At 35.1% G+C, this 16,968-nt stretch overlaps 1 protein-coding gene across 6 annotated transcripts in view; it reads right to left on the bottom strand.

Moving 5' to 3' along the window:
* Positions 1–16,968, bottom strand: part of Sas-4 (spindle assembly abnormal 4) — a 65,647-nt gene that overhangs the window by 36,988 nt on the left and 11,691 nt on the right. The window lies entirely within an intron of this gene.

Raw genomic sequence — 16,968 nt, forward strand, 5'->3', positions numbered from 1 at the left:
CGCAACACGAGGATCTTTCAAATTTGAAATTACACTTAGGAATTCAATAAAATTCGAAGAGTAAAAAAGTGTTACTATGCCGCGAATAGAATCCAGGTATACACTTTACTGTGAAGATGGAAACAACTTGGGTTTCATCGAGAATACGCTGTAAGAAAAAAACTTTCTTTTTATTTGTCATATATTTAATCAACTGTCATAGGTGTTTCTTGAATAGACAATGGCTTGTCCAAGCACAAAATAACTGTAGTACGGTCCATGTGATTCAAATAGGTGAACACAGACATTAAGAGTGATAATAGGTGAATAGTCAGAGGATGGATTCGGTTGCGAAATGCTTAGCGCACCAACACTGTACGCCGGAAAACCAATTTCGATCCCCGGCCCATTCGCACTTGCTTTACTGCTGTATTTTCATCAGATTTGTGTACAAAAAGATCATATTTCTTCTATTTCACATGTAATGTCCCTAGGAAATTTGATTATTTGTTGTACGATCATGTGAAAACGTTTACTCTTAATGTAAATTTACACCTACTAATAATTTCGGAAGGGATGAATTTATTTCACTAAAAGTTAAAGAATAGATTATTTAATTAACGCCACACAATGCTCTAATTGGATAATTCAGTCAAAACTTAGTAACAAAATTCATTACGGGGGATGATTTTGAATGTAACCGTACACATATGCAAATTTTGGATCAAAAGATCCGATTTTTTTTTCCCCTTATATCTGGACAACTACATATAATGCAGCCAAACCCAAACTATCACTTAACTTAATATGATGTACTTATTCAGTAAAAAATACGAAAACTCGATTTAGGGGCCGTTCAAACATTTTGTGGCCCTTGATCAAAAAACTAATTATTGGTCAAGATCACAATCTTTTGATTTTTTTATATCATTCCTAAAATTCTTGGCCAAGTTCACAATCTTTTGATCCATTTTATTGGATCGTTACTAAAATTCTTGTTAACAATATTATCGAAATATTGCTAGTGTCATATTTTTTATCTACTTTGAATTCGTGCAAATAATAATAATAATGATAGAAATATAATATCGTAAACAATTTACATATGAATAATAAGATAATTTCAACTACGTCAAAGAAACTGCTTCTTGTAACAGGTTGAGCGCCGTGGTGAATTTTGCTGTCTTTTTATGGGCCGCCCTATAATTTTGTAGATGAAACAATACATAAAATGCAATATTACTGGACCGTTAGCACAAAACCCTTCGAAGGGGCCGCGTCGGTCCATTCTAATGGGGAAGTCTCAATAAGATCGGACTTACGGCCTCCTACGAAAGTAACGTAACAGAGTAGACATATAGGACCGCCTGCCGGTCCTATGAGACGTACATGGCGCTTAACGTGGAAAATAGAAGTAAATGCTCCAAATGTAGATCTTTAAGACTAATATGGAACTGTACCCTTCCTAAATATGCTTTCCACGAACAATAATTCTTTTTCTGACAGAAACTTACGAAATAAATAAATAAAACTGCCTTTGTACTGAGTTGTATTAATCCAAAGCGGAGGCATTATTATTCCGATTTTTAAAAATTATATTTCATAGTTCTGAAAGCACTAGAAGTGTTATTCAAACGAATAATCACATAAAGATGTTTACATAATTTGTTACTGAAATTTGTAGAAGGAATTAGTTAGAATAAAATATGTAACATTATTGCTGCAACAACTATCATTTACGGTGAGTTTCATTTTTATTATTAAAACGCAAAACGAAACCCGTCTAGTCTAATTTTCTAGTACACGGTAAATAGTATTCGAGGGTCCATTACAACAGAAGGAATTGAAGGGAGATAATAAAGAGAAAAAAAATACTAATTTTCAAAAAATTACAGACCGAGAATAGGAATACTATCTAAAATTATAATTAGCTTTATTGCATACAAATATTTAATTATTATAGTAGAAATAAGTTGTAATGAGATGCAATGAAATTTTAGCTGGTATATTAACAGATACTCTAATATCTGATTACTCAAACTTTCATGCATCGCAAGACAATTATGTAACTAATACTCATCATAATGGCGACATTAGTATATAATGTAATATTTTACAATGCTAGTCTGGCTATTCTGACCACACTAGCATGGAGCCATATCTATGTACTATCAGTTATTTTGTTATCCAATCTTTCCATTATGACAATGAATCAAGAATACACAACATAAGGATATGAAATCTCTACGCATTGCAAACATTGTGACAATAACGTTAGAAAAAAAATTCGTTTACGCGCATACCCACCGTCGCTACCACGCTTGCTCCCTACGAACATTATCATGCGGGCTTTCAGTTTTGCCCTGCCCTGAATGGCTCGTTCAAGTTGACCCAGTGATCATCGTAAAATCGTTTCAGGCACTGAAAAAGTCGGCGGTGGTAAAGAATATGTCAGCGAAATTTAGGGTAAAATGTATTGCTCCATAAAGTAGGGAAATACCTAACAAATAATTTATACTTAGGACATACCGTAGACTAACGTAAACTAAAGCAAACGTAAGCTAATCAATATCAATCTACATTATTCTATTCGATTCTAATTTATGCTAAGCTACTTTATCATATTCTAAGCTAATTTAAACTTTTTCATTCTATGCTATTCTACCCCACCTTACTCGATACTTTACTACCCTATTCTACTGTACTCTGCTACTCTTACTCTCTTCTACACTACCTTACTATTCTATGCTATTCTACTCCAACATTATGATACCGTACTATATGGTAATTTTCTTCGTTAATCTGCTCTACGTTTCGTTACTTTACTCATGTCTATCCCACGCTAGCCTACCCTATTCTACGCTACGATACTCTACTATACGATCAACGACTTTTGTTAATAGTCATTTATTCCGAAAAGTATCTTCACATCTTACTAAAGTCTAATATTGCACAACTAGTCTTCAATAGGATTAAGATTTCCAGGCTTTTGGCATCTATGGCCATGTTAGCCCATCATGTACAAGGGATGACGTCCCTCGGCAATCGCACTACCAGGAAAAAACAGGGAAAGGTGGAAGCGGCCTGGGGCGATTATGTTAGGTACCATTCCTGAATTTGCCTGGTGTCAATAAGGAAAACAACTAAGAATGACTGGCCTGATAAGATTTTACACTACCCACAGAGAATCCAACCTGGGACCACTCAACGAACAGACTTGCGGTAGGATTTTTGCTTCCATATCATGTTTCGTAAAATAAATAAACACGATAAACGAATGGTTAATTCGAATGTTTAGTTCAGATATATATTTTTAATTTGTATTTTTGATTAGCAAAAAATGTTATTTTACTTAATAAAAAAAAAAAATAATATAATAATATTAATATGTTGTGTTTTCTTGTATGATGTTCCCTTTCCTTGAGATTACATGCTATGTTGAATGTATCACTGACTAGTGACACCGAACCTACTGGGCCCGTATGGGCTCGTCATCAGCAGTCACCGATACACTCACCAAGCCAATCATCTACGGAAAATAGAACTCAAATTTGGCCCGAAATATAAAGCTTCCAAACTCTGTTCCATCTCAACCCGCAGCCCGATATCCAGGCCTGCAGTTCATCATTCACATCCCATCCGGAAATAGGTTGTGAACCACGACTACAGACACAGGACACCGACCTACAAGTGGAGCTGGCACTGAGCACAAAGAAGATCTTGATGTTGTCTGTGAAAGCCCTGTCTGAATTTAAAAAAAAAAAATCTTGAAAACAGAATTTTGTAAATTTTAAAAAAAAAAAAATCCAAACTAAGATTTTGATTGAAACTGATAAAATGAGAAATTTCTACAGATTCGGTTGTTTTCAACTCGGTCACACTAAGGAAAGTCTCTTCCCTGAATTTCACAGCTATTTCATTTCCCCAGTAAGCTTATTCTGCACACTGCTCTTGTTTTTTTTTTTCATGCTTCGCAGGCATACCAAAACATCGACTACATATTTCTACTATTTCTCAAAATTACAAGCTAGTTAGATTTCGTATTCGAAAGGAAAGATGCATTCACGGCTAGTATGTTTTATTTTCTTTCAAAATATTCATGAATGTAGCACAAAATATTCCTTAATAGGAAAATATTTACATTGAACTGACATACCCATCTGAATAAAATTTTATAAAATCGATTTCTATACTTTCAAAGCCAAAAAACATTATTTACTTTTGTTTATATTCTCGAAATATTCCTATTCTTTGATATTCATTTAATATTCTTGCCTTCTAGAGCATTTCCATGGTATCGACACGCAAAACAAACAAAAGAGTACAATAGAAAATACAAAACACTACCGAAAATAATAAATTCACTGCCTACAGATTGTGGTTAGCTTAATTCGCCCTTTTGTTTACATATATTCCTTGGTGCTTACACTCTTCTGTGCATCGATTTCGTGGCCGGCGTAGAGGATTTACGCTCTTCGCGACCTCTTGTCAGCTCGGACCCACATGACAATCTAGCACAGGCAAGACATGCATATAATATATTCACACAACTTAAACCTAAAGCCCTAATCTAACTAAACTAACTTAACCTAAACAAGTATATATATTTAAAAAAAAAAGAATCACACATACATTTCCTAAAGCACCATACTTAACTTGCATTTATATTTTATTTTCGCTACCACATTTCTACCGAAGACGCAGTGGTTAGTCTTGCATTAGTGTCGTTCAGAATATATTCAATTTCTTAAAAAGAAGGAAAAATATTTACTAGTAATTATCAACATTGCATTTTATAACTTGATGGGTATCAGATTTCTAAAATAGTACGTAGGTTTAACCTATTGATGAACGTTTTCGGTTATCGGTACGCAAGATGCATGTACCCTTGCACTAAACAATAGCCGTGAAACTGACACTTGTTTACATCTTTAACATTCATAATCATTCTACGTCAAACCAAAGAAAACATGCCAAAATGAATAAAGGTTGAATTTTTGAGCAGAATTACCGAAAATGAATAATTTCTAGATTTTTGGGGAATCCAAAACATCTTTCAACTCTGGGGAAAATGTGTGTGTGGTACACACATTTTCTTGAGATTACGACAATCGCTCTGTGCTGAGATTCTAGCTTTCTTTCCCCCCCATCAAATGAAAACACGGTGTCACATTGCCTAAATCTACATGCGTGCGGCGTTGAGGGAAACTTTACGAATTTAGTGCTTCATATTACGAGAATTACACGAACACCAGAAAATATATTCACTCATGATAGTTTGCCAGAACAAGGAAAATTTTGAAGCCAAATACCTGAGTTTCACTTTCACTGTTCCTTACTTACTTGACATCCTCTTCTTACACCAAGATTAAACGGATATGTTAAACAACAAAAAAAAAGTCCTGATAACTTCCACCCGAGGTTTCCTGGGAAACTCGTGATACGTGGTCTCAAAAATAATTTTTGGAAACTCCTTCAGCACCTTTCCAGAAAAGCCATCGAGCGTGGCTTGACTTCTTCTTCCTCGGGTCTGCACCACTACTCAATATTCTCTCTCTCTCTTCCACCGTCTCCTCTTTCTTCTCTTAGGTTCTCTGGTTGACCGAGAACGCAAAATTTGCTAAGGAGCTCATTCCATACCACTGGATAGCTACAGGCTAGTATCCGTTATGTTATGCGAAATTACTTCACAATTGCCTTATTTCCGGATTAACAATTTGTTGAAACACCAAATGTCGTACAGTTATCTCTTCCAATATTCGCCAAAACGAAGAATTTGACACAATTTTCACGTGATTACAAATTATTCCACTTTTTAGCAGACGCTAAACACTGCACGTCTGACTCTTGAAATGGCTGACGCCGTAAGACCAAGAGTTACGAGAAGATGATCCCCAATTGGAAGATAATTATGACGTAATCATAGGATGATAGGCTTCTGAGTGAAGATCAAAGAGAACCGAAATCTCAGCCGCAGCTGTGATTGTGGATTAGCCAATCAGATAATTTTACTTCGAAACAAAGAGATGCACCAAGAAGAAATTATGGCTGACTTTATTAATTTGGAATTTTGATGAAGATTTTACGAAATAAAATTTTTAGCTTTCTTGTGAAGATTCCCTATGCCGAAATATGAATAGAAACGAACTGAAAACCATTGAAAAAGCCGAAATATATACTTATTTGTCTAAAATAATAATATATTCATGAATAAATGCGTAAAATATATAAAATATAATTAATAATCATGTAATCTTCATCTAACCTCTATTGAAATGATCTGTTTTACTAAATTTACACAAAATTCTCAACCTACGGTTTGCTCTACTATAAAATAAAAGTTTCTATTAACATTCTAAATAAATTTTAAATTTTTCTACCAACATACAAGGTGCTCAAAAGCATCGGGCCATGTTACATTATGCTGGGCATAAGGTAACAGTTATATGTTTGTCCTCGTTGGAATGAGCTTATTTTTATCATAGTGGTGAACATTAGAATGATTTATTAAACATCAGCTCTGAATATTAAATTGATAGTTAGGTATTAGCGATTACATCTGAGATAGGTTGATTTAATATTATTTTCCATATAAACTTTTCCAAAAATAAACTACGATCTAGATAATATGTATATATTTTAAATTTATCAAGTAGTAGTTATTTGTTTATTGAATAATGTTCCCATTCACTGCTCCGATTACTGTGATTTATTTACGTGATTTGTCATGTATTCAAATTACAGGGCTCATAGTGCTCTGGTCTCTTGTAAATAGTTGAAAAGTGACCAAAAGCACACGAAAAAGTGACTAAAAAGTGACCAAAAGCACACGAAAAAGTGACCAATAAGTGACCAAAGTCTCATCATGCGCCTTTTTTCCTTTGTCAATTTCTCCATCACCTCTCTCTGTTTGTTGTTTTGTTTCATCTTATCTTCTTTACTTCTTCTTTTTGAGTTTCCTCCTTTCTTAGGTTCTCTAAGTATGCTTTGTACCTGCGGTAAGCAGAATTAGCAGATGTAAGAGCTTCTGAGTAAGTGGAATCAGTTCTGGTCTATTTCCGAATTTCTTCATTCCAGACATTATATTTAGCTTAGCACTGAGAGTTCTCTAAGCCATGAAATATTCAAATGCATCACCTGCTCTTAAGACGAACATACAAGAAGCATAACACAAGACGAACATGATGAACCACACAAACACACACACACACACAACGTTGAGCGGAGCATTAACTATTACGAGAGAAAACTAAAAGACTATTATGATACACGAAAGAATAGACACAGAAGCGTTTTCAACCCCACCTTGAGAGTTTAAGCATCCACCAACCACCCACTGTGCTTTAGAAAGAATAAAAGCTGAAGTGAAAATAAAGCTGACTGTTTCACATGTGGCAGCAAGTACTGAAACTTTCAGAAGAGTAATGAATAACAAGTTAGTGCCTTTTTCCATTTATTTTTATATTTTTCTTAGATAACTGCCAATGCAAAACATAAATCACACGAAAAAGTCACTTTACCTCCCAAAAAAAGTAACTTTTAGTGACAAATTTTTAAAAAAGTAACTTTTAGTGACCAAGTTGAAAAAAAGTAACTTTTAGTTAAAAGAAAAAGTGACTCGCTATGAGCCCTGAAGTTATTTGTGACTGGAGTAGTGAATCACATTGAATCGTGTGCGTCATAAACTGTAATTGCTCTATAAATTTAGAAACAATTTTTCCTTTACATTTATGAAAAACACTAAAATAGCATACTGAAAAATGTAGAATGATCTATTGTATACTTAACTGCAAAACAACATATTCTACAGCTTATATCGTATAGTCTTCAATGCCACGAACACGATTACTCAGTTTTAATTAGATATTTAATTGCTTCAATCTGAACCCTACATCATTTTACTAACTATCTGAATCTAAACAAACAAGTAACAACATTTCTTTCTTTTTCTTAGCCTCAGCTGAAGTTTTATACTTTCAGGTGCAGACCTAGATCCCAGTTACCTATATCACTAAATAATGTCTTTAATTATCATTCTGTATCATAGTAAATTCAATGTAAACTTTTGTTAAAATTATGGCTGGGTGATGATGAAAACTAGTCAATTGTAGGTTCCAGCAACAACATTTCAGGACAGGAAAAACGTTTCGCTATTGCACATAAGGTGTAATTGTAAGGAGATGAAATTACATCTCACTCTTGAATTCAATTCGATAGCAATGACTGATTCGGATCTCAATGATATTCTGATTTAACAACAGTGACCCTCTTTTCTACACTTGATTTGTTGTGTAATGGAGTGATTTATTAAATTTATATTTTTATTACTTTTTTAAAAAAAAAACTACTGTATTTCTTTCTAAACTAATGAATATTTACATCTAAGATTTATATCGCGATATAAATATCATGACTCATATTTCCCTCTTATACTAAACGTACACACTAGACACAAGTCTCAACACTTACAACATTAGGTTTAGTTGTATATTGTTGTTCTCACGGCGCTGATAGTTTTTACCATAAATTTCAGACATACACGCAAAATACTTTTACTAACTACAGGCAAAAAATAACTACCATAAAATATCAGTTGCTTAAAGAACATTCTCAAATTAAAATATTCTAAGATGTTTACTTTAATTTTGTAAGGTTTTTATTATTATTATTTATTTGAATAAAATGTAAAATTTACGTAATTCTATTATTTGGAATACTAGTACTGAAAAAAAAAACATAAAAATAAACTAAAAATGTAACAAAACAATTGTACTTTTCTGTAATGACATATGACATTTATTCGAAAAGTGGCAATCATATGACAAAACAGAAGTAAATTATTCGTAGCTGATGAAAGATTATTGGTTTGTCTGAATAATAATAATCATACGTTTACTCTTTTTTTTTTTTTTATTTTTTTTTTTTTTTTTTTTTTTGTCGTCCCGGTTAAAGGGTTTTGCCCTTTCTTCGGGTGAGTGCTTCAGATATACAAAAGTTGGATTGAACTTTAATGTGGTTGGTCTAAGAGTTACGTATATTTAATTATTTTTTTTTCTTATTCATTAATTACATATTCATACAGAGGGGTGATTGAAGGGTAAGAAATAACATATAATGACGTACAAGCATAATATAATGGGAGACCAAGTGTGCAACTAATATTGTAGAAAAAAATACATTTATTAGCATGCCGTGCTGAGTTATGATGAATGTAAAATTGGAATGAATACAGAGCAGGGTGCAGGAGGCAGAGAAGTAGATGAAGATGAGATGCAGTGCTCTGAACGCCAGATCACATGGATTTGTTAGTACTGACGAATGCAAGTTATCTTCTGTTCCTGGGGCGATTAAGAACAATCTGACAAATAAGTGAAATATGAAGTGATAACTAGCTTTTTTGTTGTGTGTGAAAAGCTATGTAATTACACAAAGTTGAACTGATTTCAACAAGACCACAATGGTGAAATATGCACTAGTATAAAGACAACATTTTTGCTTTCCTGTAGTAACACTGCAAATATTGACAACGGCTTCTCCGTGTGTGAATATATATGTATTAAAAGAAATATGTGATCGAAATAAGTCACTATGTTTTTAGAGTAGTTAACCTAGTAGACCCTTATTTCTAAAATGAAACACTAAATTTAATTATGCTGTCATCCATTTTGTTCCAATCCAGTAACTCATATCCAGCATACCATCGAGATTGCTCCTAGTCGCTATGCAACATGGCAATTGAAACTTATGATACGCAATAAGAAAATGGATCATGTATAATAAATGAGTTAAATGAGCCATCAACCTCTACAGCAAGAAACATCGTTAGTGTATACCACAGAGATGGTGTGACGTTCTGCTACTGATGTGTTCACAAGAAATTTTACTTGCTCGGAAAGATCGATTCATTATGCTGGGTGCTCGGAATGAGGCTTTATCTATTCATTCTACTTAATATATAGTATACACTGCATTTACTTGGATCTTCTAATACGCCATCTATTTTAGTACGCATACCCGAATTTTCAACATGCTGAAACCGCAAAAAGTCTTTGCTGGCGAATATAATACAAAGACAGAACATTTATTTTATATGAACAATGATTTGTTGCGTCTTCCTCAGACCACTATTTAATAACAATGGAAATGACAACGCAAAGCTATGCCATGTTTTTAACACAAGACAAATTTTGTATTCGAATCTAATACACACTTTAGTTCTGGAGTTGCGAGTTTGGAGCAGAATAAGGAGTACATTACATTCGAATAAATACGGTAGGTCTACAATAGTCCCATAAAACAACATATTTTTGCTTCTTTTTATTTTCGAGATTAATGATAGGACTTCTCGTAATCTTACAAGGAGCGGACATGAACATGACATCCGAATCAAACCTAGTCCATTCGATAAACATAACAAAGATATGTTCATGCACAAAAAATTAGGTGCCATGGACAACGGAGTAAGTCCCTGGGACCCATTAACAGTGTTAGTATAAAGAAAATAGAAGGCTAGCAGTGAAATAGCTATTGCATCAACACTGTTCATTGGAAAGTCATGGTTTATAGTTCATTCTCTTCAGCACGAAATAAACTTTCCAGAGGTGCTATGTATTGGGGCCCATAACGTACTTGAACAGGGAAAATTGGCAGAATATCGGGAAAATTTCCTCCAGAAATCCCTCCCATCAACTTTGGACCCCTCTGGAGTGGCCCCGGGTAAAAGCACACAATCCAAATGTATTTCGAAAAATACTATATGGCATATGAAATGTGTGCACCAATTTTTGTATTGATAGACAAAATAGGTATGAGGGAAAAACGTGTATTGGTATACAAGTTTTTCCCTCATATCTATTCCGTGTAAATCCATCACCTTTGTATTTTTATACGTATATATCTACGTATGTAAATAAATATAGTCGAAACTTCAGAAGATATATACAATTCATGGCTTACACATTCAAACTGTTTCTAGATGTCCGTTTACCTGTGCACAAGCAAAGAGACCCTTCAAAATATCGAGATCAAATTTAAACTCAAGATTTGTAAGTATTTCCCAAATATTTTTGCATTTACTCTTCATATACCTCAAGTATAATGCCATTTGTAAGAATTTTTTTTTTTTTTTTCGAAATCAGCCCAAAGATACAAGTACAAATAAATGTTTCACAGTGATTCTAAAGTATAGCATAATCGCTATTTCACAATGATAGTTCTATTTTTAAAATGGTTTCACTTTCAATCCATATGCATGATTACCTACTTTTTTCTAGAACAACATTCTGGCTGTATTATTATAGAATACTATACCAATCGGAGGTAAGTAAGGAAGGAGTTAATAGTATGATTAATTGTTAGTTTTAAAATAAAGTATGTAGGCACTTTTGTCTTCATGATTAGTTTTGGCTTCAAAAACTGTGCTATGTATTTTGCACTTACCCCATATCTAAATTATTATCTAGATTACTATAAATCCGCCGTTCACATTGGATTTCTCCAACAAACATTCTGGAGTAATTGATGACCTACTACTACCAGCTATTAAAAAAAAAAAAAATGCAACTGACAAGTTAGTTTCAAAGTAAGTGTTCTGTAATCACTGGAAACCACTTCATGCAAATTAAGAAGCTCACGTCTTTCTTATTTCCCACTTTTACCTTCTACTATATCATTCATTACATTTCTATAACTCCCATGCTTTCTACCCTATCGAATTTTTATTTTCTGCCATATCTTCTGTTACATTCCTATAGCTCCTATGCTTTCTTCCCCCCTCTCACTTTACCTTCTAAAACATTCCTACTGCTCCCACGTTTACTCCCTCTCCTACTTTTACCTCCTATTACATTTCTATAGCTCCCATGCATTCTTACTCTCCTACTTTTACCTTCCAGCATATCTTTTATCACATTCCTATAGTCCTCATGCTTTCTTCTACCCCCTGCTTTTAGCTTTATCACATTCATAAAGGTCTCATACCTTCTTCCTTCCATTTTTATCTTCTATCACATTACTATAGCTTCTATGCTTCCTTCTCCTACTCTTTTAAGCTCCTACCATACCTTCTATCACATCCCTTTTGCTTCCATGCCTACTTCTCCCTCCCATTTTTACTTTTACTTTCTACCATAACTTGTAACACATTCCTAATAAGACAATTTAAGAAAGAAGGACAACTCGAGAAAAGAGTTTTTTTTATCTCTAAGTTATTCAATATATATATTTTAGCAAATAAAAAGTCCTAACTACGTTCTTTTTCTCTAGGAAAACCACAAATACTTCGGAAAGAACCATATTTTAACATAGCACTATTTATCTTTCGTCTTGATTATTCACTAAGAACATTTTCTACAGTACGTTACACTAGAGACATACGAGGGGCAATCAGATAGCTTCGATCCTAACATAGAACCGAGTAATTACTTTATGAATGAATTTTCGTATTGTTATTGTTTATGAAATAAAAAATGAACTTTTTATTTTAACGTGACACAGTTATGTCCTTTAAACTAAGGGAAACGAGTGATTAATGAAAGTAAATGATAGCAATATTAAATATTTTGAGCTCTCTCGCCGTGAATCGAACCCGAGACCACGTGCACCAAAGGCGCAAGCGCTAGCCACTAGACTGCGAGGACTTGCTATTCCCTTTAGTGACCCTTTGTATACTTGCAACTGTGAATTTTAAGTATGACTAAAGTTCCGTTTTATTTTTACAGCGATTCAACCGAGTGAAGTTGTAACAACGTGTCAGAATGAAAAAGAACTGAGGTGAAGGCAGTCATCAAATATTTTATGAAAATGGTAGCCAATATCCGAAATTCATGAAGACTTGGTAGACACACTAGGAGATTCTTCTCCATCATATAGAATGGTGGAGAGGTGGTGTAGTGAGTTTAAGTGCGGTACGGAGTCGTCTGAGAATTAATAAGAATGTAGAGCACCAAAAATTGTCACGACGACCGAAAACATCAACGAAGTACACGATAGTATGCTGCAGGATCGTCAAGTCACTATCCATTATGTCGCTTGAGATATGTGGCTTCTCACGTGGCATTGTCCAAACCATTTTACCTAGGTCTTGCAAATGAATTAATGCAAAAACAATTGTAAGGTGGGCCCCTCGAAATTTCCCGCCTCAAGATCAGAAGTGCATATGAGTACTCATTAGTCGCGAACTCCTTGACAAGTTTCGTGCTGATATAGACAATTTCTTTGCTCAGTTTGTGACTATGGGTAAAATTTTTACTGCATCACTTAAACACAAACCACGGAGTGAAAATATCCCTAATCTCCACCAATAAAAATGTTCAAGGTGCAATCGTGGATGATGATGGGCTCAATTTTTTGGGACTGCAAAGTGCTCTTGCAGACATTTTATAGTAAGGCCATACCATCGCTGGCACCTACTACAGGATCTAATCAAGGAATTACGTTATCACATCAACAAAAAGTGGCATGGGATGTTGGCATGTGGTGCGCTCTTGCACCAGGACAATGCATCTGTCCATATTTCACGCATGGCGAGGGCCACTATCGCAGATGCATTGTTAGAATTCGTGTCCCACGCGCTCATTTCCCAGATTTGGCCCCCAGTGACTTCCCTTGTTCCAATATTCGAAGAACGACTTACGTAGGCAGAAATCTTCTGATGATTCTGAGGTGATAGCGGCTGTTGACTCATGATAATACGACTAATAGGGTCATTTTATTTATTCATTTATTTACGGCACCCAGGCATTGAAGCATCAATGGAAGACGTGGTTCATGTTGGTTTTCCAGGGAAATACGTTTAAAAAAACTGCCAAGCTAGTGCCATAGTTTCTTATACATATCCACTACCTAATTGGTGAATTGACGCAATTAGTTCATTACTTTACAATCACATTTTCAAAGTTATAACAAATTTTATTTATATCCCTCCAGAATTTGTTCAAAAGATAGTAAAACATGAAATAGCCAATTTTTTCACCACCATGATTAATTAAAGTGAATGATTATGAAAGAATTGGGAGAAGGACAATGTGGGAGGAAATGGAACTTCCTCCCTCACCGCCAAAATGAAGAGGAGAGACCTCGGGCATGATAATGTAGGACAAGAAACTGTGAAACCAGTGGACGACTATTTTAGTCTGTTATTACTTTGTATGAAATATTTATTCCAGCTTCATTAGGAAAACAACAAGGCAGAGCAAATAGTGAAAATACTCCTTGCCTACACCCAAGGTTCGTTCGAACGAGAAAGTTCTTCATGTTTTCTTCTGGGACCAATTCGGGTTAATCCTCAGCAAAAGGATAAACGATCATTTGGCAGTTCATTGCTCAGCTTCTGGATAAGCGATTGCTTCCTCTAATGTAGGGAACATCGAGCAAATCTCTTACAATTAGGATTTGTCATATACTACCGGAATTTTAGTATTTTTTTTTTTTTTAAATGACAAGAGAATCAAACTGTTTCCTTACTCGCCTTGCTTACCTAAGCTTCCAGTGTCTTCTGGGTGTTTTCAAAGCTGAAAGACTTACTACGAAGCAGACGTTATGTCATCCGAAAAAGCCAGTTATCAGTATCTAAAACATACTCTCAAAATGATTTCTCAGACCTTTTAATAGTTTAAGACTGCAACGATACGCAGAGGTATTTAAAAACTGAAAAAAAGGTATCGCTTGAAAATTAAAATTTTATGGAGATACGAGAAACCAGTATGTAATTTTGGAACGTACCTCGTATTCTCGTTCCGTTCGGGAATGTTTGATTTTCCCACATTGTTCCATTTCTCTTCAGCACTCCGCTGAAACATCCCAGTTCACTCGGACAAAAAACTTTTTCCTACATTAATAAATACTACATATTCTTGTTTTCTATGTATCTTTCATCGCTTACCCGAAATAAACTAACCGCTTCTTCCGTTCTCTGAATTCAAATTATTCGTTATATATTTTGCTCGATATTCAAAGTTACACTTCGGACGCATGTTGTATTAAAATAATTATTTAGCATCCCTCCCATGATTATGTGCTTTTCTTTTCTTTTTCACCAGAATCATTAACAGTCTGCAGAAGTGGGCTAGTCACTTAGACTTAGTCTCCCGTTACTTAGACATGGTGAGATAAAAGCTTTGACACACCCTTGCAATTTCAAAACACATATTCATATCTTCGCTGGAGGAAATGGAATCATATCTTGGAGTAGCTTTCAACCACGAACAAAAATCTGCAATTATATCTGACCTAACTTGACTCTTGAAAGACCTGCAGCAATGTGGAAATGTAGCAATGTAATGCTCCATTGCTTCGTCTTTCATATGATCCAAAATGGCACTGTCACTGTAAGAATGCATTCAAGTTGTGTCGATGAGAGAAAGGAAATAGGTTCTGTATTGGAAAAGTCACGTTGTGGACATCCGAAGACCGCCACTAATAAGAAACTGCAACAGCAATCGTGGCATCACTTAAAAAGACACCAAAATGCAATATACACCGGTAATCGAAAAGGACGGGTATCAGTCAACGGTCAACGCTGCACGTGCTACATAGAGAAAATGGCAGCGATACAAGATTCAGTTGCAACAACACTTCACAACATGTTTCTTTCATCATCTTGAACCGGCTTTCGGTATCAACATCCATCAAAGCATGTCGTATGCACTGCAGCAAAGTATTACATTTCGAATATTTTGGTTTATGTATCCGTCAGAAAATTGCTGGGAATCCCTATCTTCCTTTGGGGAATCCTTTGCGTCCTCAGTGTACAAAACAGATTACTTCACCTTTGGATTTCCTGCATACTGTTTCTTTGTGTGCTGCCTGTCGTCGCAGTTCTACGACTCGCTGTTTTGCCAGAATTCCAAGTGGATATTCATTTCTTCACACTTTCGGACCCGTAACTCCAGATAAATACGGTATTCGATTTTGTGTTACATCGACACTTTTCCTTTTTTCATGTCTACAATCACCTCCCAAGTCTTGTAAACAACGAGCTGTTACACCCTGTATACCAGGTGAGGCATTTAAAACTGGTTTTGGAAAAATCTGGAAAACTACAAATCGGATTTTTAAAAAGTTGTAACAAAAGTTATTCGTCTCAAAGGGGGACATCCAATGATACCACACTAACCCCCTACCATATCCCACAGGGGCGGGAGAGGGTCAATTTTGAAATCTTAAATAGGAACCCCCATTTTTTACTGCATATTCTGATCCTCCGTAAAAAAAAAAAAAAAAAAAAAAAAGAACATTTGTATTGAACATTTTTTCGTTGCGTGATAGATGGCGTTGTAATCGGCGAAAATTAAAATGGGTTACAAACACTTGAAAAATGAGGCATTTAAAAGTGTCCTTGGTAATATCTGGAAAACTATAAATCGGATTTTTAAAAAGTTGTAACAAAAGTTGTTCGTCTCAAGGAGGACATCCAATAGTACCATACAAGAACACTTGTCCCAGCCTCTGGGGGCCGGAGGGGGATCACGTTTGAAATCTTAAATAGAACCCCCATGATAACATGTAGTAGTAGTAGTAGGATCATTGATAATAATATATTCTCTATGTAGGATACTAGAAGAGAGTACTTGAAATTACACAGGATTTGGCTCAACTCGGCTTGAAACTCGACCCGAATTCGAGTCGAGAACAAAGATATCTATTTTGAGTCGAGTCGAGTCGAGTTTCAAAGAAAACTAGCTCGTGCCCTCCCTAAACACCGTTGACAAATGGTAAGAAAATGTTCGAAATGGTTACTATTTTCTGCGATATATTCTTTATTATTCAAATTACCGTCTACGAATCAACGACTGCGATCATGCATTGCAGTCCGAGGTTAGACTTTCGCTGTACTTGTAACACTTGCAATCTGTATTGCAGAAAACGGGCACCATTTAGACATTTGTTTCTCTAAACAACGGAGATGTGTGAGAATCTCCTAAAACAAGCACCTCGGTGGTAAGAGGCAAAATGATTCACCTGAAACAAGCACTCCGATGGTGAGAGACA

Source organism: Thermobia domestica, chromosome 8 (assembly GCF_964235325.1).
Source record: "Thermobia domestica chromosome 8, izTheDome1.hap1.1, whole genome shotgun sequence".
In the NCBI taxonomy this organism is placed as follows: Eukaryota; Metazoa; Arthropoda; class Insecta; order Zygentoma; family Lepismatidae; genus Thermobia; species Thermobia domestica.